The sequence below is a fragment of the Physeter macrocephalus genome, chromosome 7 (assembly GCF_002837175.3).
Source record: "Physeter macrocephalus isolate SW-GA chromosome 7, ASM283717v5, whole genome shotgun sequence".
Lineage (NCBI taxonomy): Eukaryota > Metazoa > Chordata > Mammalia > Artiodactyla > Physeteridae > Physeter > Physeter macrocephalus.
The window spans coordinates 126,849,424-126,871,208 of record NC_041220.1 but is presented as its reverse complement, the minus strand read 5'-3'; the positions used below and the strand labels follow the sequence as shown (position 1 = coordinate 126,871,208).

Here is a 21,785-nt window from a genome sequence, read left to right as displayed (position 1 = left end):
AGCAAAGGAAACTACAATCAAGATGAAAAGACAACCCTCAGAATGGGAGAAAATATTTGCAAATGAAACAAATGGACAAAGGATTAATCTCCAAAATATACAAATAGTTCATGGAGCTCAATATCAAAAAAACAATTCAATTAAAAAATGGGTGGAAGACCTAAACAGACATTTCACCAAGGAAGACATACAGATGGCCAAGAGGCACAAGAAAAGATGCTCAGTGTCACTAATTATTAGGGAAATGCAAATCAAAACTATAATGAGGTATCACCTCACACCAGTCAGAATGGCCATTATTAAAAAATCTAGAAACAATAAATGCTGAAAAGGGTGTGGTGAAAAAGGAACCCCCCTGCACTGTTGGTGGGAATGTAAATTGATACAACCACTATGGAGAACAGTACGGAGGTTCCTTAAATAATTCAAAAAAATGCATGTACCTCAATGTCCATTGCAGCACTATTTACAAGAGCCAGGACATGGAAGCAACTTAAGTGTCCATCGACAGATGAATGGATAAAGAAGATGTGGCACATATAGACAATGGAATATTACTCTGCCATAAAAAGGAACAAAATTGAGTTATTTGTAATGAGGTGGATGGACCTAGAGCCTGTCACGCAAAGTGAAGTAAGTCAGAAAGAGAAAAACAAAACCATATGCTAACACACATATATGGAATCTAAAAAAACGGTACTGATGAATCTAGTGGCAGGGCAGGAATAAAGATGTAGACGTAGAGAATGGACTTGAGGACACGGGGAGGGGGAAGGGTAAGCTGGGACGAAGTGAGAGAGTGGCACTGACATATATACACTACCGAATGTAAAACAGTTAGCTAGTGGGAAACAGCAGCATAGCACAGGGAGATCAGCTCGGTGCTTTGTGACCACCTAGAGAGGTGGGATATGGAGGATGGGAGGGAGACACAAGAGGGAGGGGATATGGGGACATGTGTATGCATATGGCTGATTCACTTTGTTGTGTAACAGAAACGAACACAGTATTGTGAAGCAATTATACTCCAATAAAGATCTATTAAAAAAAAAGATGTTCACAGACACCTCAAACTCAATGTTTACATTTTTAAAGTTTTGGATTCTGTATATTATTTTTCAAAAAGATGGATCAGACTTTACTATGCATTGTACTATATATAATAAAGGGAAAAACTGAAGCTTATGACAGTTCATTATATATGGATTCACAATACTATGGGTCAAATAAAATATTCATGAAATAGACTCAAGTTGAGGCTTGTGGATCACTGAATCCAACCTCCTTCTTCAATTTTCCAGCCCCCTACCTACAAAACCATCTATATCCACAATCATCCTAACTTCTTTCTCAACAGTGTAAGGGAGCAAGGGCTCCCTTCCTTCAGCTGGAGGCCATATCCTTCTTTGTGCCCATGAGCCCAGCCCTGTGATCTTCCTTCATTAGTTCTTCCCTTCCTCATTTTCCTCTCTTGGATATTTTCATTCTCCCTTTTCTATTGACTCTTCCTCCTCAGCCTATAAACATACTTGTCTCTCCCATCCTATCTCCCACCCTCACCAATATCTCTCTAGATACAAATCTAATCTCTCTCTTCCCCTTTTCATTCAAATTTCTTGAAAGAGATACCTACAGGAATATCTCATCTCCATTTTCACTTCAGTTCTCTACAATCTAGTTTTTGTCTTCATTACTCCACTGACACTGCTCTCAATGAAATCACTAATGAACCACATACTGCTAAACCCAATAGACCTGAACCTCTCAGCTGCATTTGGTAATGTTCTTTATCCCATTGGCTTCTAGAACCCATCCCTCCCCAATCATTTCTGTTCTGTTTCCTGTGTTCACCTTTTAGATTTTGGTGATCTCAGGTTTCCTTCTTGGACCCATTACTCTTCTCATTTTATATATTCTACAGTGTAATTTCCTTTATTCTCTTGGATTCATCTCCTAATTTGTATACTCAACTACTACCTGCTGACATCTCTTCTTCATTGATTCAAAAGTCCTTGATACTGAACATGTCCCAAACTGGATTTATTACTTTTACACTCCAATTGACCTGTATTTTTTCCTCTCACTTGATGGCACTATCATTACCCAAGGTAGCTACCTGACAGTCACCTTTGATTCTTCTATTATCTTCCTAACTAATTCATCTTTAAGTCTTGCTTCCTAAATGTTTTATGAATCTACCCTCACTTCACCATCCTTAACCAATACAAGTATAGGCCCTAATATTCCTTTATGTGTGCTATTATCTGGGCTTCTAGTCATGTCTATCTTAAATCTACTCTTTACACCACAACTAGAGAATTTAGGTAAAACATGAACCTTGCAGTAGTGAAACTAAACCAAGTTTTGTTTGAGGCTCACTTTCGGACTCACTCTCAGGATGGATGGGTGTAGTACTAGATATATTATAGGCAAAGAGGACAAAGTTGAGTTAATCATGACCTGGTGTGGGAGCACAGGACTGGACTATATCCTCTGTCCAGATCTCTTGTCAATTCTGCAGCTGTATAAGGCAAAAAAGGCACCCTAGACTCCTTCCCACTCTATGAGAGAAAACACTTTCCCCAAACCTCATCTTTGCTCAGCCTAACCTACTTCTCAAAGTAAGAAAAAAACAAAACAGGAGGAGCTCTGTTTATACAGATGGACTCACAGGAGGTTTCTAGGTCAATTTTTAATAATTAAGCCACTGGTTACTTCTGTGCTTAAGGAAATCACAATCTACTTGAAGAAAGGTACATGAACAATTTTATAATACAATGGGATACGTACAACACTAGGGAGAGTTTTCTGGAAGAATTGAGAAAAGGAAACCAAAGAGAATGGGTCAAGAGGCTTCCTGAAACAAGAATACCTAAGTCAAGGAGTAGGTGTTAGGTAAAGAGGGTTAGAAAATTCTACAAAGAAGAAGAAACAGCATAAGCATAAGTACAAAGACCAAAAAAGAGAGGTACATGAAACTTAGCACCATTTTGTTACTGAAGTAAAAACCAAGGGGCCTAGAGTGGTAATAGATGAGGTCTGTACAGGTGGGAGAGGCCTTTGGTGCCTGCTTGCCAAGGAAGGGTTTTAAGCAGGTAAGTAGCCAGTTAATTAATAAAAATTAATAAAAATTGACCCAAAGGTAGTTCTTCAGAGAATCAACCAATGACAGAAGTTAAGTCATCTACACTGAGCCCCTTCCATTATGAAGGGCACAGTGATCTTTTAATCACTAGAAAAACAAGTCTTCTGGATTTGAATTTGGATTACTTGTCACAGTTCTCCCAGAGCCACTACACAGTGACCCTCTGAATGCATAATGCACTGCCGACATATCCCAAGGGTAACGCCTACGTTCAATAAAGTTAATTGTCACTTAAGAAAGTAATGAGCTGATACTCACTGTATGCACTTCTACAACAAGAATATAAGAGTCCAGAAATTAAGGGATGAGGTAGAAGATATCTAAAGACCCAGGATTAGAATTTTTGCTTCCCCTTCATAACAAAAGGTCTTAGAAGTTTTAGTTTCCAAAGGAGGAATGCTTCCACTTGCAAATATAAGGCTCAACTGAAGTAGGAGCTGAGTCTGCTACCTGGCCATTGTGAGTTTCTTTTCTCACTGAGAGAACAGGAAAAGAAAGGGAGAAAGAAAGAGAAAGAGAGAGAGAGAGAGAGGGAGAGAAGGAGGGAGGGAGGGACGAAGGAAAAGATCCACAGTGTTGGTAGGCAGAGGTCAGGACTGATAGTTCATAATAGAGGCTCAGAAGGGTATGAGTGGAAACTTGGTAACCTCTGGGGCAGAACACCTTGTACTTTGATGACTGTTGGTTAGGACTATTGGATGACCATCACAACACTAAACAATTTCATCCAGAGCTCAGATTCTTCAGGAATGTAGGTTTGGGTCATGCCAACAGTAAAAACTCTACTCTGACTTGGTGAAATACTAATCAAAGGCAAAGAAGAACATGAAGTGTCAGTGGGGAAACCAAACACAAAAACTATGAGTATAGCCTCCACCACTTCTTCCTTGCTTATATATAGCTAGAGTACCTAAGGAAAAATCCCTTTCCTTTTTTCTTTCCTCTTTTTAAATGATACTCTCTTTCGTCATTTGCTTCTCCTCTACCCTCTTCCTTTCCCTAAGTATTCTATACAGAGCATACTGGCAATAGTTAAATTTGCAGTTTAATCCCTAGGTTATTGAATCTTGCAAGACCACAGTCAAGATGAGATCAGGATGAAACCACAGAAAGAATGGAGATCACTAGGAGATTATGAACTTGGAAAACAACAGTCACACAGTGTTACTTCTAGCTGCTCTCTTTAGTTGGGGAGGGCACAGTACATTTATAGTTATTCACAAATAACAAGGTATTGTGTTACACGTACAGATGGAAGTATGGGAAGGTAAGTGTGCCTAATCTATGCATTCATTCAAGAACAGAATATACACACTTAATCAATTACATATGGCCCATCTCAAAATACTTTCCTCTTCTCTGGGAAATTAGTCTTCCAGTAGCCATCTAAAAGCCATGACCTTGTGTGCTCCCCACCAACCCAGCTAATTAATCCAGGGGCAGACACATGACTCAGAACGGGCCAATCAGATTCTTTCTCTAGAGACTCTGGAACTGAGAGACACAAAGAAGAGTTGAGGGTAGCTGATTCACATTCATGGCTGCAGAGTAGTTATAATTCCTGTTGTTGAAGATTGTGGAATCCTTCTAGCTCCTGACCTTACAAAGGCCTATTCCTTAAATACTGTGAGATCATAGTTTATTTTGAAAACGTCCTTTGTTTTTGCTCGTCAGTTCCAGCTGTTTTTTCTTACTTACAACAAATAGAAACTTAACTACTATATTCTTATATATGCTGATATGGAAATACTGTTTGCCCACTCATCAGGCTGAAAATATTAGTCAGATTTGATGCTTTTTATCCATCAATTACTAACTTCTGTAATTGTTATTTTGACTGTTTTCTTTTTTCATTTCAGTCTTCTTCTTACTTTATACTACTCACCTTGTAATAGATTCTTGACTAGCCAACTTGTTCCCAGAATACATTTCCTAAATTATAGCTCTGATATCACTTCAAAACTCTTCAAAAGTTCATTGGTGCCTGCCTAGTAAATAACAAGCTTCCAGCCATGCGCATATTCTAGGTTCCCTACAATATACGCCTTACCTGCCTCAGAACCTCACCTCCAAACGCTCTTCGACACAGCCCATTTCTCAGGGCATATCCAGGCCTTAGCAAGCTGTATCCTTCTCTGCCTCTCCCTCCACCTAAAAGGCATTCTCTTCCAGAGTCTCCTTATAAAACTCTACTTATCCTCTAAAGGCTCACCAAAATGTTAAGTATTTCATAAAGCCTTTCTGACAGTCCCCCACTGGATGGCCTCCCTACTTCCTTTTAAGTTTCACTGCATTTATTTCCCTTTCTGGACTTCTCATAATTTCCTTCACCATTTATTTTGAAACTTCTGAGATCTGTCCCTTCAGTGAGCGTTCGATTTCATCCTGGAAACCTCTGGAGGCAACTTGAACTTTTCCATGGGTTACCCATGATAAACTAAGAGCTTGCCAACTTGAGGTTTTGACTGGTTTGCTCTCTTCTGGTCATGGTACTTCAAATTACCCTAGAAATACATGAAGATTACGTGAAGCAGGTCCATAATCTGGTGGCATTTTTTCCTTCAGTTTTTCCTAAAATGAAAATTTACTTTTCTAAATTACAGTAATACATACACATGGCTAAAATAAATAAAGAAGAGGTTATTTTAAAAAGCAACAGCCCCTTCCTCTCCTCCATTCTATTCCCCAGACTGACAATTTGTAACACTTAAAAAAAAATTCTTCTGGTGGTTGCTTATCTTTAAATCTTGATTTATCAACTTCAGACATCATCTGTTGATATCATATTATATATGTATATTTAGCTTATTTATACCTCCACTTTCCTTTTTTATTTAGTCACATTAAACAATTTACTTTAATCTCTATTTCTTGTTCCACTAACTACAGACAGTATATATCTTGATTCCTTACTTTGCAAGATTAGGATATTAATGTCACTTTCCTCAGTGTACTTCTCTGTCCCCTTCCTCATCTCAATTTTATTACTGTTGGTGTTAATAACTTTTACCTTTTGCTCTGTAACCATAATTAAGCTTTGTCTATAGATTGATTCTAAAGTTGAAAATCAATAAAGAATGTTTAAGCCTATTATCTAATGACTTTTCCTAACCCAACACACACTTTTAATATTTTTTTCCTTCTTCAAAATTTGGGTTCTTCTGGCATCTCAATCATTATACCTAGTCTATGGAGCCCACTCTCTCTTTACCCTGACACCTGTCTCCTGAAACCCTACATTTTCCTGTTCCATATGGACTAACTGCTCTCTAGACCTGCAGCACAGTTCTCATCCTAAGACTTTCTATTATTACTCTTCCCATGTCTTCCTATTTCTTTTTTTTTTGCGGTACGCGGGCCTCTCACTGCTGTGGCCTCTCCCGTCGCGGAGCACAGGCTCCGGACGCGCAGGCTCAGCGGCCATGGCTCACGGGCCCAGCCGCTCCGCGGCGTGTGGGATCCTCCCGGACCGGGGCACGAACCCGTGTCCCCCGCATCGGCAGGCGGGCTCTCAACCACTGCGCCACCAGGGAAGCCCTCTTCCTATTTCTTGAATTATTTCTTTGTTTAGCTGGTATGCAATCTTAAGTAACTTTGTAAAAAAGAGTACATGCTGAGTCCCTTCTAGAATATTAGAAAATGGCTTTATTTAATCCTCACATTTCTAAAGTCTGGTTTGGCATATAATGCTAGGTTAAAGATAATTTTCCTCAATATTTTGAAGGAAATCTTCCAATGTCAGTACCGTTGTCTTCTCCCAACTCCCTGCCACACACACACACACACACACACACACACACACACACACACACACACACACACACCCCCTCTTACTGAAAACATTCAAAACCATTCTAAAGAAACAATGGCTATCCAAGGAAATTAGGATTTAAGGGCATAGGCTTTGGAGTCATACTTGGGTTTAAATCTTGGATCTACCAGACGTTATCTGTGAGATCTTGAAAACACTATTTTAAGCTAGTTTCTTCCTCTGTAAAATGACTGTACTAATTCTGTTTCTCATAGGGTTATTGTATTAAATTAGACAATTTTGTATCTCATAACTAGATTAAGTTAGGGTTACTGTATTAAATTAGATACTGTATGACTTATTAGATATTGCTAGACTTATTATTATGTCTAGCACATAGTAAATGCTCAACAAAATTGTGGCAAACATTACTAATATGACTAGTATACTACCTGATTAGTGAATGTATAATAAAGGCCAATAGAGAATCTGGTGGCTACAGATTTATCTACCATTTTTTCCCAATACAAATTATTAATAACCTAATTCAAGTGGAAGTCGTACATGTCCTTATGTTTCTACAGGTGGATATGTTCTCCTTTTGGTTGTAATTTGCCTCTAATTCCTGAAGTTCCAGCTCTTCTGGAACATCCAGAAAAAAACTGAAGCTGATAAATAGGGTTCTGATGTGAGATGACAATAAGCAAAGCAACTCCAAACTAATTTTTATAGCCATTTAGCATCCAATGTCAGAGACTGAGGGGGAATACACTGTTACACAGCAACAGCATAAAGGAATGAGGAACGGAAGTTCACAGGTTGGAGACACAGTCGTGCATAACTAAGCTTTGCAAATATGCAGCCAAATCCTGAAGATGGACTTTGTGTGGGTCTACTAAACCCACAGTGGCATTTTCATTACATCCGTACATGTAGAGAATAAGTTATCTGTCAACAGCCGTCTTTGAAAACAAAAAGCAAAACATTCTCTAGCAGACAGAAGCTCAACAATGTCACCCTGACTACCGGTATTATCTGAACCTCAAGACTGAGTGATGAAATTTTGCACTGCCTTTGCTGACTGGTGGAAGCATTTATAAGTTGATAGGAAAGATCATTCTTGCCAACACCTCAAACAATTTCACTGTGCACTACAGTGCATTAGTAATGACATCATGATTCTTAGCATATGAAGTCTTTCCAAAATTATTATAGGTAAATTATATTCATGTTCCAATGAGCAAACCAAAATTATCAGTATCACCTTGAAGAGTGAAAAAAACCACCAAAATATTAAGAATGCCCAGGCTAGAATTTTAACTGTGGGACCAGAATGACTTTTCAGTGTAAGTTACAATTTCAAATGAAAAGCTTAAATTTATTCAAACGTACGTGCATCACATTTCCATCCAATGAACAATGAGTCTCAAGTACCCAGGGATCTTTGTTCTCAGTAGTGGGTAAGCCAGCTATAAACCCAAGGAAAATAAGAGGACAGCTTAACCCACAGGGATCAGGACATCCTTCAAGCCATGAACCTTGCATGAAAAGCAATATAAAATGAGGCTGGCAGGCAAGGACACCAAATAAGGCCACAGGGTCTGAGTCTTGCCTAAGTCAAGGGGTGATATTCACCTGGATCCCCCTGGAACTGTGCACTGCTGTGTTCCTGCTGGCAGGAATTTACCAGCGCTGTCAACCTTGCTGACAAAAAGATCCTCATTAAATTAAAACAAGATGAAGAAAAATAACAGATAGATATTTTTAACTCTTTCTACAGGAAGAAAACCGGAAGATGATAAAGAAAGAACTGAAGAATATCCTCAAGCTATTCCAACCATTATTTTCTTGCCAAGTTGGGAAGGCACAATTTCCCTTAAAGGTATGTTTAATGAATTCTTTGACCTTGCAAGTAGCCTCTAAGTGAGGGCCTTTCCTGGAGTGCTAGTCACTCTCCAGCACTGTGCTGCAGTGGGCTACAAGGATCTCATCTATCATGCTAAACCTGGGTACATCCTATTACCTATGTGGACATGACCCCATGGTACTGCTTCTTCACAGGGGTCACGAAAACTATCTTTGGAGAATGAATGAGGGATAAAAATGATGGACTGTTGTATTGATTTTCCCATGTAAATTGCTTTCCATGGTTTTCAAGATAAAAACATCCTCTGAGTAGAAATGGTAATCTGTGCATTCGCTTTTTAGGTTGAGCATAAGAAGATACTATCTCTAGCTATGATTCAGAGTGTTCTTCTAATGTACTTTGATCAAGCTTCAGGTTAAAAAAATTTACCTGCCAAGATACACTCTTGCTCAAGGTTTTAGTTCTCAAAATTATAGGTAGGGATCTAAAAGGTGGAGTTTAAAAAATATTATTTTCCTCTTTTAATTTCATAAGCTATGTTTTCTGCATTATTTAGCTGAAGAACCCAAAAAGAATAGGTGAATGGGAAAGCAACACGAACCTAAATTCTTTGATGCACAAAGCATGCAAGATTTATAGCTATTTCTTCATTATATTTATAGGCTTTACAAATAAATATTAAACATTAACCAGTTCACAAAGAGTTTGTTTAGGAACTACCCTTCCCCTAGAAAGTACACAGGTAATAAAGACAATAAAGTTGGCATTTTTAATACTCACCAATGATAAATCATTTTTCAAACTGAAAAGTTACTGCCAGGCTCTGCTAATCTATGCTTTACATTTTCAGGGTAAGCAGGCAGGTTCCATTCTGATGTGAAAGCCATCCCATAATGACCACACTACACACAAAAACTCAAATTCTCATAGCATTGAGTTATCTGTTTTTATTCTTTCACCTCATCTTTTAGTTTTATTTACCAGAGAAGATTGTATCGGGAAAGCTATTGAAAACTATAAATCTGTCAACGGTTTCTTTTATAGGGTGACGTGGGAGAAAGAAAGGACAGTATTAAGAGGGACAAAGGGCGCAGTGCAAGGAGTACTTGCAATGCATGCTCCCCCCCCAATACAGTGTTACTGCTCAACGTTTGCCTCAGCTCATGCTTACAAGGGAAAGGAAATATGAGTTACTAATTTCAAACTTAAAAACGTCAGGAACGTAAAAACTGAAGTTCCAAATTTTATTTGAAACAAGCAAAGACATTTCATTAAAAACAAGACTGGTACAATCAGATAGCTGCCGACTTGTCAAGATGGAATTTTAGTGTGCATTTCACACAGACACAGGTACACAACCTCACAACAATGTTCTGCTTCTTAAGTTCACGAAGATAATAAGTACTCGGGTTGTAATTCGGAGAAATAAGAATGGTCACGTGTTGTTCAGTAGTTTTGGTTAGTGAAATAGTTTTTAAAATGCTCTGCAGAGTCTCCCACGTGCCTTAGAGGTCACAGCAGGAGGAGGGAAAGGTATGTAGGTGGGATAGGCCCCAACCAAAGCAGATTCATTCTTATCTCTTCTATATAATGGTCTTCCTCCAAAAGATTTTATTTGAGGGAGGGAAGAAGTTTCAGCTACTAAAATCTTTCAGAAACTACTCTTCTTTAGTTTCAAAAATGATAGAAAAGATTAACACTGAATTCTAAAATAAAGCTTTCACGGAGAAACATAGCTCTGGATTGGAATGAAGAGACGGAAAGAACATGATAATTTTTTGAGACAATATTTTGCTTTTATAATTTCTAAGTGTAACTGATGTAATCTTCACCTACTAGTCTTTCTTATTATTTATTCTCAATTGAAAAGCGAAGTCAGACGAACAGTGACAACCTGAAAAGAATGACTTTTCCTTGTCAGCTTACAAAGAGAAGCTTAAAAATGTTTTCTCTGGAGCTTCTGTTCAACATCACCCTGGGAATTCCCTGTACTACTCTCCTGTGTTGAACTGCTTGTTTCCTAGATGCCATGTCTTTTCCTTGTTTTTGGTGGAACACATCCACTGGTAGCTTCCTAAAAAGAGGTGCGTGGAGATAAATTTGTTTTAGACTTTGCATGTCTGAAATGTATTTATTTCATCTTCGCATTTGACTGTATAGTTTGGCTTGATAAAGAACTCCAGGTTGGAAATCATTTCGCCTCAGAAACTTAAAACCGTAGTTGCTCTCCTGTCTCATGGCTTCTACTGCTGCTGTAGACTATCTTGTGACAGTCCAAATTCTTAGTCCTCTGTATGTGATGGGTTGGGACTGGACACTTAGTAAAGCATTTCAATCTAGAAACTTATGTTATTCAAATTGTGGAAAGAAATTTTGATAGTTTCCTTTCCTCTGATTTGTTTGTTCTTTCTGAAACCCCTATTAGTCACATGTCACCATTTCTCATCTCCCTGTCTTTTTGTTTTATCTTCTGGGATACTTACTCAACTCTTTCCTGCAATGCTTCTATTGCATTTAAAAAAAAAATTTCTATCTGAACATTTTTTAAAAGTCTTTTAAAGAAATTATTTATTTATTGTTCTTTGATTTTTTTTTAATTGACGTAGAGCTGATTTACAATGTTGTGACTACCTGAACTTTTTAAAATTTCAATTAAGGAACGATTAAATATTCTTTTTTAGAACCTCTGGTGCTTGTTTCCTGGTTGTACTATCTTTCTTTCTTTCTTTTTTTTAAAAAAATACATTTATTTATTTATTTTTGGCTGTGTTGGGTCTTCTTTGCTGCATGCAGGCTTTGTTGTGGCGAGCGGGGGCTACTCTTCGTTGTGGTGTGTGGGCTTCTCACTGCAGTGGCTTCTCTTGTTGCAGAGCACAGGCTCTAGGCATGTGGCCTTCAATTGTTGCGGCACACGGGCTCAGTAGTTGTGGCTCGTGGGCTCTAGAGCGCAGGCTTAGTAGTTGTGGCGCACGGGCTTAGTTGCTCCGCGGCATGTGGGATCTTCCCGGACCAGGGATCGAACCCATGTCCTCTGCATTGGCAGGCCGATTCTTTTTTTAAAATTTATTTATTTTATTTATTATTTATTTTTGGCTGTGTTGGGTCTTTGCTGCTGCGCACGGGCTTTTCTCTAGTTCCGGCGAGCGGGGGCTACTCTTCGTTGCAGTGCGCGGGCTTCTCACTGCGGTGGCTTCTCTTGTTGCGGAGCATGGGCTCTAGGCGCGTGGGCTTCAGTAGTTGTGGCACATGGGCTCAGTAGTTGTGTGGGCTTCAGTAGTTGTGGCATGTGGGCTCAGTAGTTGTGGCTCGCGGGCTTTAGAGTGCAGGCTGAGTAGCTGTGGCGCACGGGCTTAGTTGCTCCGCGGCATGTGGGATCTTCCCGGACCAGGGGTCGAACCCATGTCCCCTGCGTTGGCAGGCGGATTCGCAACCACTGCGCCACCAGGGAAATCCCTGGTTGTACTATCTTTTTCTTATTTGTTTTTTTCATCTGCTCTCTCATTGTCTCTATTTTCCCTGTGTTTGTTTTAGAGTGTCTTTCATATTAGAAGCTTTCTTAAAATATTGGTGATCCCTACCCAGTTTTCCATTCATATTTAGGAATGAGGGACTAAAATTTCAATTGGAAGCTCTGTGTGCATGGGTGAGGCTTGTCAGCTGGTCATCTTCACTGCTGTAATTTTCCCAAATGTAAGTATCTGTAGAGCTGTTCTCTTAGACTAACAGTCAGTTTCTCCAGATGGCAAGCTTCCAGTACTCTGCCTGGCTGCCAGCATTACGGGAGCACAGCAAGGGAAGGGGCTTGGAAATCTCAGCATGAAGTATACAGATTTTCATTCAATAACCTGTTTTTCGCTTGACATGTCACCCCTCCCTCATCTTCAGATGGAATTGGTATCTTCATGTTCAGAACCTCTGTAGTTCAACTTTTCTGAAAACAAAGCTCCAATTTTCTGCTGGGGGTCATCTGTGAGGAGCCTGGAAAACAATCTAGGAGTCCACCTCTTCTACGTAAAGACTTGCAACAAATCCTGCTCTTGGCCCTTCCTCATTTTCTTCAGAGGTGCCCTATATTCTAATTCCTTTCTTGACTCTTGAGACCTATTGTGAAATCAGCTGCTTCTTATTCATTTCTCTTGCCTACAGGTTTCAGTATTCTCTTAACCTGTACATTTACTGTCTAGCTTCAAAAATTTTATTTCAATTTTTCATTGGTTATCAACTTCCTCCTTTTCTTTGTCATTATTGGCTTATGCCATCCTTATTCTTTACTTGTATCTTAGTAAGTTTCAGAAGGAAGCAGATGTAAACGAGTGTGTTTAGGTTACCATGCGTAATAAGAAGTTTCATAAATTTGTTTAAAGATGTTCGGTTTCCACAGGTCATCCCACAGGTTCAACACATCTATGTCTCAGAACTTAGCCTCAACATGCAGAGCCAGCTACATGTAGAACCATGCCAGTATGCTGTATATTGAGGCCTGGACCTCAATTTCTAAAGTACTTAAGGATTTTACTAAGATATGCTTTTCTAAATGTTTAACATTTAAAATTAGTATCTGTCATAAAATAGACATGAACATTAAAGTGGCAATCTCTATGCCTCCAACACACAGAGTCATTGTAAAGCTATGATTAATGTGATGATGGCTCTGACAACTCATGGCATCTTAGAATCAAAGGTATAAGGTAGTATCTATTTGAAAGGGTTGCTAAAAGACACAAATGAGAGAATGCTTATGAAGTCTTAAGTAAGAACAGTGGCTAAGAGATACTAAGTGCTTATATTTTAGCTGCTCTTAATAGTTTTTCTAATATGCTTCTGCATGATGAAATACTTTCCCACTAATCTTTTTCTACTATTCTGTTAAGATAGGTTAGCATGTTAATATATCATAAAGTATATAAAATCACCAGACATCATTTAATGAGTTGCTACTTTGTTTACTTAAAAAAAGTGTGTGTGTGTGTGTGTGTGTGTGTGTGTGTGTGTGTGTGTGTGTAATTGCTATTTTCTAAAGAAAGTGAGATGAGAAAGAGTCGTTATGAAGTTCACAGCATCTGGACCTATGAGGCACTTCATTTTTCATTCTGCCATTTGTTCTTTTATTAAAAAAATTTTGAAGCATCTCTTAAGGCTTAAGTTCTGGGGATACAAAGATATGACACAGATCCTGCCTTGGGGAAGCTTATAATTCAGCAGTTGAAGGTGAGTGGGATACAGTGTGTTGAGCGGGCTCCTGTGGCCCATGTTAACAGAAGTCATGAAGCTCTTAAACAATAGCTGGATACACTGATTCTGGGGACATATTTAATAGTATCACACTGAAAGTTACATGGTCTGCATATTTCTGTAAAATAGGGGGATGTGACTTTAGTTTAGAGCCCATGGAAGGAATTCTTTGCTGAAAGGGATGTAAACATCTTTCCTTTTGCCACAGTATCCAGATGAATGCTGGCCCAAAAGGGAGGATGTGGTCATCAAGGAGGACACAGACATAGAGTTTCAGTCAGAACAGACAGAGCTGTAGCACCACACAGGCATAGCTAGCATTTTGGTGAGTAAGTTAGAGAATTAAAGTCCTTTCTGGAGTTACTTTTTTTTTTTTTTTTTTTTTTTTTTGCGGTACACGGGCCTCTCACTGTTGTGGCCTCTCCCGTTGCGGAGCACAGGCTCCGGACACGCAGGCTCAGCAGCCATGGCTCACGGGCCCAGCCGCTCGGCGGCACGTAGGATCTTCCCGGACCAGGGCACGAACCCGCGTCCCCTGCATCGGCAGGCGGACTCTCACCACTGCGCCACCAGGGAAGCCCCGGGAGTTACTTTTTAAGGGCTTTGTTCTTAAAGGGTATGGCCAAGGAAGGACACATTTCAAGACTTTGCAGTAACAGCCCTGAAATGAAAAAAGGACTGGTGGACTCAGATGGTATGAGATAATAGCATCAAGACATGTGGTTGAGCTTCCAAAGTGAACCAAAATATTTACCATAGCCATACTGGAGGAATAAGAAACTATCAGGAACTATTACAAAAAGATATGAAAGTAAAATTTCCTAGAGCTTTATTACACTGCATATGTTAAGATATTTTCAACAACTTTTCCCATCTTCATCAAGTGCCAAGTTGAGAAACCCATTTTTAGCTTAAAGTCACCAAAATTACCAGGCCTATGTAGATCCTAACTCATGAGTCAAGATTCTCAACACCAGCTACAGCTACTTTTACTGATTCTGTCTCAACAAAGCTTAAAAAACAAAACAAAACCCCAAAGCTAGATAAGAAAGGGAATATGCAAGTGTTATGGGATACATAGTAAAGGTATCTAATCTGGGCTAGAAGTGGTTAGAAATGGCTTTCTAGAAGAAGTTATCACTAAGCTGAGTGGGTACAAAAGACTCAAACAAATAGTTCCATGAAACTGCAGCTATATAACAAAATGTTTTTAAATATCCTTGTTCTCCTCGTTCAATAAGATAATTTATCCCCATTTGATGGGTGGGGAGAATGTAGCCTTTAAAACAAGGGAGACAACAGCAGCTCTGCAGTTGATAGGCAGCAGGAAAAGCAAAACATAATGCTTTAAAGGCAAGGTATTACACAGGAAATGAAACTGATAGCAGGTGAAACTTCAACCTTTAATATGCTAATATGAATGAAGACTGTTGTAATAAGGTCAGCAAATGAAATCCATGTGTCTCTTCAGAGAAATAAGAAACTGAACAATCCTAAGCAAAGTCAAACGAGCCAGTCTCCCAGATTAAAAGAAAACATTATTTCTCAGAGGTTTTTTTTTTGTTTGTTTGTTTTTTGTTTTGCCACATCACACAGCATGTGGGATGTGGGATCTTAGTTTCCCAACCAGGGACTGAACCTGCGACCCCTACAGTGGAAGTGCAGAGTCTTAACTGCTGGACCGCCAGGGAAGTCCCTATTTCTGAGTTTTGTTTAAGCTCACCAGTCCTCAAAGAAAGCTTCCAAATTACTCATTAAAAAAAATGCAGAAAGATGAATCTAGACCATAAGTTACATCCTGTTCTATTATAACTTCATTTTGGCATCTGTTAGTTTTTAACGTAGGCAACAGAACCCTGGCAAAGAAACACATCCATTTCTGGTCTGGTCTTTGCTCACCCCTTACACTGCTTGATACCACTGAAAGAACTTTGATTTTGTACTATAAAAAGGAAAGCAGGAGGGGAGTTGACCAAGATGGCAACACAGGAGATTTCTGAACTTCCCTCTTCCCACATACATGCTGTACAGCTACACATGGAGCAATTACCTATGAAAGAAATCCAGAAATAAGCTGAGAGACTTGTGTACATAGTATACATAGGATGAAGAAGAAAATACCCACACTGAAATAGGTACGAAAGGCTGAGATGCACTCTTGTCATAAACCCCACCCTGGCACACAGCCATACAATCTGAAGAGAACTAACTCTCAGCTCTCAGCTTCTCCCTGAGGAGCAAGGGTTTGGACTGCACATTTAAGACCTCAACTTTTAAGACTTCCACCTGGCTCCCAAATACCTAGCTCTGGAAGCCAACAGGGCTTATGTCCGTAAGACCTATAAGATTATAGCAAACAAAGAAGCAGTGCTTCATGTGTACATATGTAATCACTGTAGTTATACCCCCCCAGGACTCAGCACAGAGGAAGAAATAAAAAAGCACCTATCTCTCCCAGTCCTTCCCTGAAAGGGGTCTAAATGCATACTTTACAAACTGCTGCCCAAGGGTCCAGCTTGTAGTTATGCACACATTTAGGAGTTGGCTGCAATCTCTGGGGGAAGCCTGCAAACACTTCTCCCACCTTCTCTTTTTGGCCAGCTCAAACAATGAAACCAAGTTGCCAGTATCTCCTTGGAAGGATCCTGTACACATATCTGGTGCTCCAGCTTTGAACTATCAGCAAGAGAAACTCCGAAAACAATCCCAATTATAATGGCATGAGAAAGAATGAAATACTTGGGAATAAATTTAACCAAGGAGATAAAAGATCTATACACTGAAAACTATAAGGCACTGATGAAAGAAACTGAAGAAGACACAAATAAATAGAAAGATATACTGTGTTAATGGACCGGAAGAATTTGTACTGTTAAAATGTCCGCACTACCCAGAGTGATCTACAGATTCAGTGCAATCCCCTCCAAAATTCCAGTGACACCTTTCACAGAAATAGAACAAACAACCCTAATATTTGTATGGAACCACAAAAGACTCTGAATAGTCAAAGCAATCTTGAGAAAGATGAACGAAGCTGGAGCATCATACTTGCTGATTTCAAACTATATTACAAAACTAAAGTAATCAAAACAGTATGGTACTGGCATAAAAACAGACATATAGATCGATGGAACAGAATAGAAAGCCCAGAAATAAATCCATGCATATACGGTCAGTTAACTTTCATACAGCAGCCAAGAATATACAATGAGGAAATGACAGTTTCTTCAATTAACGGTGTTGGGAAAATTGGATATTCTCATGCAAAAGAATGAAACTGGACTCATATCTTACACCACACACAAAAACCAACTTGAAATGGATTAAATGTAAGACCTGAAAGTGTAAAACTCCTAGAAGAAAACATAGGGGGCAAGATCCTTGACACTGGTTTTGGCGATGATGTTTTGGATTTGGCACTAAAAGCAAAGGCGACAAAAGCAAAAATAAACAAGTGGGACTATATCAAACTAAAAAGCTACTACATAGCAAGGAAGCCATCAGCACACGAAAAGGCAACCTACTAAAATGGGAGAAAATACTTGCAAATCATACATCTGAAAAGGGGTTAACATCTAAAATATACAAAGTATTAATACAACTCAACAGCGAAAAACCAAAGAACGCAATTAAAAAATGGGTGAAGGACCTACACAGACATTTTTTCCAAAGACATACAAATGGCCAACAGGTACATAAAAAGGTGCTCAACATGACTAATCATCAGGGAAATACAAATCAAAACCATAATTAGTTATCGCTTCACACCTGTCAGGATGGCTATTATCAAAAAGAGAAGAGATGATAAATACTATTGAGGATGTGGACAAAAGGGAACACTTGCACATTGTTGGTGGGAATGTAAACTAATACAGCCACTATGGAAAACAGTATAGAGGGTCCTTGAAAAAACTTAAAAATAAAATTACCATACGATCCAGCAATCCCACTTCTGGGTACATATCCAAAGGAAATGAAAGCATTATCTTGAAGAGACACCTGTACTCCCATGTTCATTGGAGCATTAATCACAACAGCCAAGGTATGGAACCAACCTAAGTGTCTGTCTCTGGATAAATGGATAAAAAATGTGATATATATATATTATATATAAATATTTATATATTTATAAATATACATAAAATGGAATATTACTCAGTCTTTAAAAAGAAGGAAATCCTGCTATTTGTGATACGAATAAACAGGCAGGGTATTATGCCAAGTGAAATAACATAGAGAAAGACAAATATTTCATGGTATCACTTATATGTGGAGTCTAAAAATATATAAATAAATAAAAGGTAGGCCAAACTCATAGAAACAGAGAATAGAAAAGTGGTTTCCAGAGGCTGGGGGGTTGGGGAAATAGGGAGATGTTGGTAGAAGTGTACAAACTTTCAGTAATATGATGAATAAAAGGTCTGAAAATCTATGTATAATATGATGACTGAAGTTGATAATACTGTATTGTATAACTGTAATTTGCTAAGAGTAGAAAATAAATTTTCTCTCTCTCACACACACACACACATAATACGTGTATTGATATTAACTTGATGGAGGGAATCACTTCACAGTGTATATCAAATCATCATGCTGTACACTTTAAATTTCTTATACTTTTATTTGTCAATTATATCTCAATAAAGCTGGGGGGAAAAAAGAGGAAAGTAGGAGAGGGAGAGTAGGAAAAACAAAGGTGAATGTTTATTATCTATACTAGACTCCAGACGATAGTCTATCTGTTACTGCCACCCAAATATAACTGTATTTGCTTCTCCTTTCATTCTCTAAAATTGCCAAGCTTTCATTCTCTAAAGCTGTTGTAACATGTAGGGCACAACCCATTCTATGGGCATTTTTAATAGTGTAATAAATGGCTCCAGTTTACTATATGACTCCTATAAGGTACTTTGCTAATTGTGGGAAACTGCCTGATATGAAAAATAATTTAGTTTCAGCTAAGTCCTAAGTTCTAATTGCTGTGATCTGTGTATGAGCTTGATGTGTAGGTGAACATACATATATATATGTGCACTGTGGCAACAGAAAACCCACAAAATACAGGTAAAGCTAAGTCAATATAAAAAGAAAAATTATCCTAGATTGCTTTGTATTACTCTACTGTAGTATTTTGTTAGGGTATTTTTAAAATTGTGCCAATAAAAAGAGATTGCTGAATATATAAACTCCATCACCTCACTGCCAGTGTGTGATGTGACAAGGTTCTTGAATCAGACAAAACTTTAAAAACGTAAAAACTTCTTTCTATAATGTACTTCTTCATTTAAAAGGTCCCTCCCCTCATCTATCATCTCCTAGCACAGTTATCCTGTGTTTTAAAACATGGCCATATAGTACTGCCATTGTGTACTGTATGATCTACATGTAAAATACCGCATGTGCCCAAGTTAAAACCGCTCCCGTTGAGTACTGAGTCCCAGTTTCTGAGGGGAATGTTTTTCTATTCATACAGGCAGAAATATCTGATTCAAATACAGTAGCATAATGTTCAAAAGAGAATGGTTTTCTTCATGGCTAACAGTTCTTTGAGGGAATAATTCTCCCTTGCCATTAAAAGTTATAAATCATCACAATTATGAGGACAAAAGTAAACTATTGAGCAAATATGGTGGTTTTTATCTATAAACATTTACAAAGCATAAGTTGATTCCAAATAGATATTTTTTTACAGAAAGAATATATTTAATACCTTATTAAATGTATTTTGGAAGAAAAAAGATAATTCATTAAAATTAAAAATTTCTGCTCTATGAAAGACATTGTTTAGAGTGAAAAGATAAGCCACAAACTAAGAAAAAAATCTTTAGACAACACAAATCTGATAAAGGAGTGGTATCCAAAATGTACAGAGAACTCTTAAAATCCAAAAATAAGAAAACAACCCAGTTAAAAGTGGACAAAATATGTGAATATTGACAGCTCACCAAAGAAGATATATAGATGGCAAATAAGCAAATGAAAAGATGCTAAACATCATATGTCATTAGGGAATTGCAAATTAACAATGAGATATCACTATGCATGTATTTAAATGGCTAAAATCTAAGACACTGACAACATCAAATGCTGATGAGGATATGGAGCAACAAGAACTTTCATTCACTGTTGGGAATGCAAAATGGCACAGCCATTCTGGAAGACAGTTTGTCAGTTTCTTATAATTCAACACATTCTTACGTATGATCCAGCAATCACACTCCTAATATTTACCACAGAGATGAAATCTTATGTCCATAAATAAAACTTTCACATAAATGTTTATAGCAGCTTTATTCAAGCTTCATTCATTAAACTTGTAAGTCCTTCAACAGGTGAACAGATAAACTGTGGTACATGCAGACAATGGTATATTATTCAACAATAAAAAGAAATGAGCTATCAAGCTACAAAAAGACACGGAGGAACCTTAAATGCAAAATGCTATGTGAAAGAAGATTCCAACTATATTGCATTCTGGAAAAGGCAAAACTATGAAGACAGTAAAAAGATCAAGGGTTTGGAGTCAGGGAGGAAGGGATGAATAAGTGGAGCACATGGGATTTTTAGTGCCATGAAACTATGTTATATGATACAGTAATGGTGGATACAAATGTCATTATATATTTCTCAAAATCCATAGAAAGTACAACACCAAGAGTGAACCCTAACAAAAATTATGGAGTTTAGTTAATAATAATAATCTAGGGACTTCCCTGGTGGCACAGTGGTTAAGAATCCACCTGCCAATGCAGGGGACGGGTTCAATCCCTGATCTGGGAAGATCCCATGTTCCGCAGAGCAACTAAGCCTGTGCTCTGCAACAAGAGAAGCAACTGCAATAAGAAGCCTGTGCACTCAACAAAGAGCAGCCCCCGCTTGCCACAGCTAGAGAAAGCCCACGTGCAGCAACGAACACCCAACGCAGCCTATAAATAAATAAATAAATCATTAAAAAAACCACCTCTATCAATACTGGCTCAACAATTTTAATAAATGTATCACAATAATGAAAGATAATAAGGGAAATTAGGAGGAGGAGGTGAGATGGTAAATGGGAACTCTTTTCCACTTATTTTTCTGTAAGCCTAAAATTGCTCAAAAATAAAATCTATTAATAAAATATACATATAATTAAAAATGCTATGCAAGAGATAATTCTAGCTATTAAAAGCATATCTTGTGCTCGCTTCGGCAGCACATATACTAAAATTGGAACGATATAGAGAAGATTAGCATGGCCCCTGCGCAAGGATGACACGCAAATTCGTGAAGCGTTCCATATTTTTAAGACGCAATGTGACCACCTAGAGGGGTGGGATAGGGAGGTTGGGAGGGAGGGAGACACAAGAGGGAAGAGATATGGGAACATATGTATATGTATAACTGATTCACTTTGTTGTAAAGCAGAAACTAACACACCATTGTAAAGCAATTATACTCCAATAAAGATTTAAAAAAAAAAAAGAAAAAAAAAGCATATCTTTTAGTAATGTAGAAGAAATAGTTCTAATTTTTCTAGTGAGATAAATGTTTGGAGATATGATTCCCATATATAGCTTTCAAGTTATAAAAATGCATCACTTAAAAAAAAAGAGAGAATTTTGGTCCTTTGTTAATAGAAAATGGTACTTTTCAGATTTTGTATACAAATACTAGAAAAATATGATCTTAAGCATGTATGTCCTAGTTTTAGGGGTCATGTTTAAGAATTGGTGACCAAATATTTATAAATATTTTTCTTTGGAAATTCTTTAATTGATGCCTTCTAATACATTTCCAAAAATTTT

General features: G+C 38.1%; 1 protein-coding gene and 1 non-coding gene across 5 annotated transcripts in view; one reads left to right on the top strand and one right to left on the bottom strand.

The window, feature by feature from the left end:
• AFG2A (AFG2 AAA ATPase homolog A) overlaps positions 1–21,785 on the bottom strand; it is a 337,003-nt gene that overhangs the window by 26,353 nt on the left and 288,865 nt on the right. The window lies entirely within an intron of this gene.
• Positions 21,178–21,284, top strand: LOC112063786 (U6 spliceosomal RNA). The gene has a single exon (XR_002891173.1). It is a non-coding gene; the product is annotated as a U6 spliceosomal RNA (small nuclear RNA).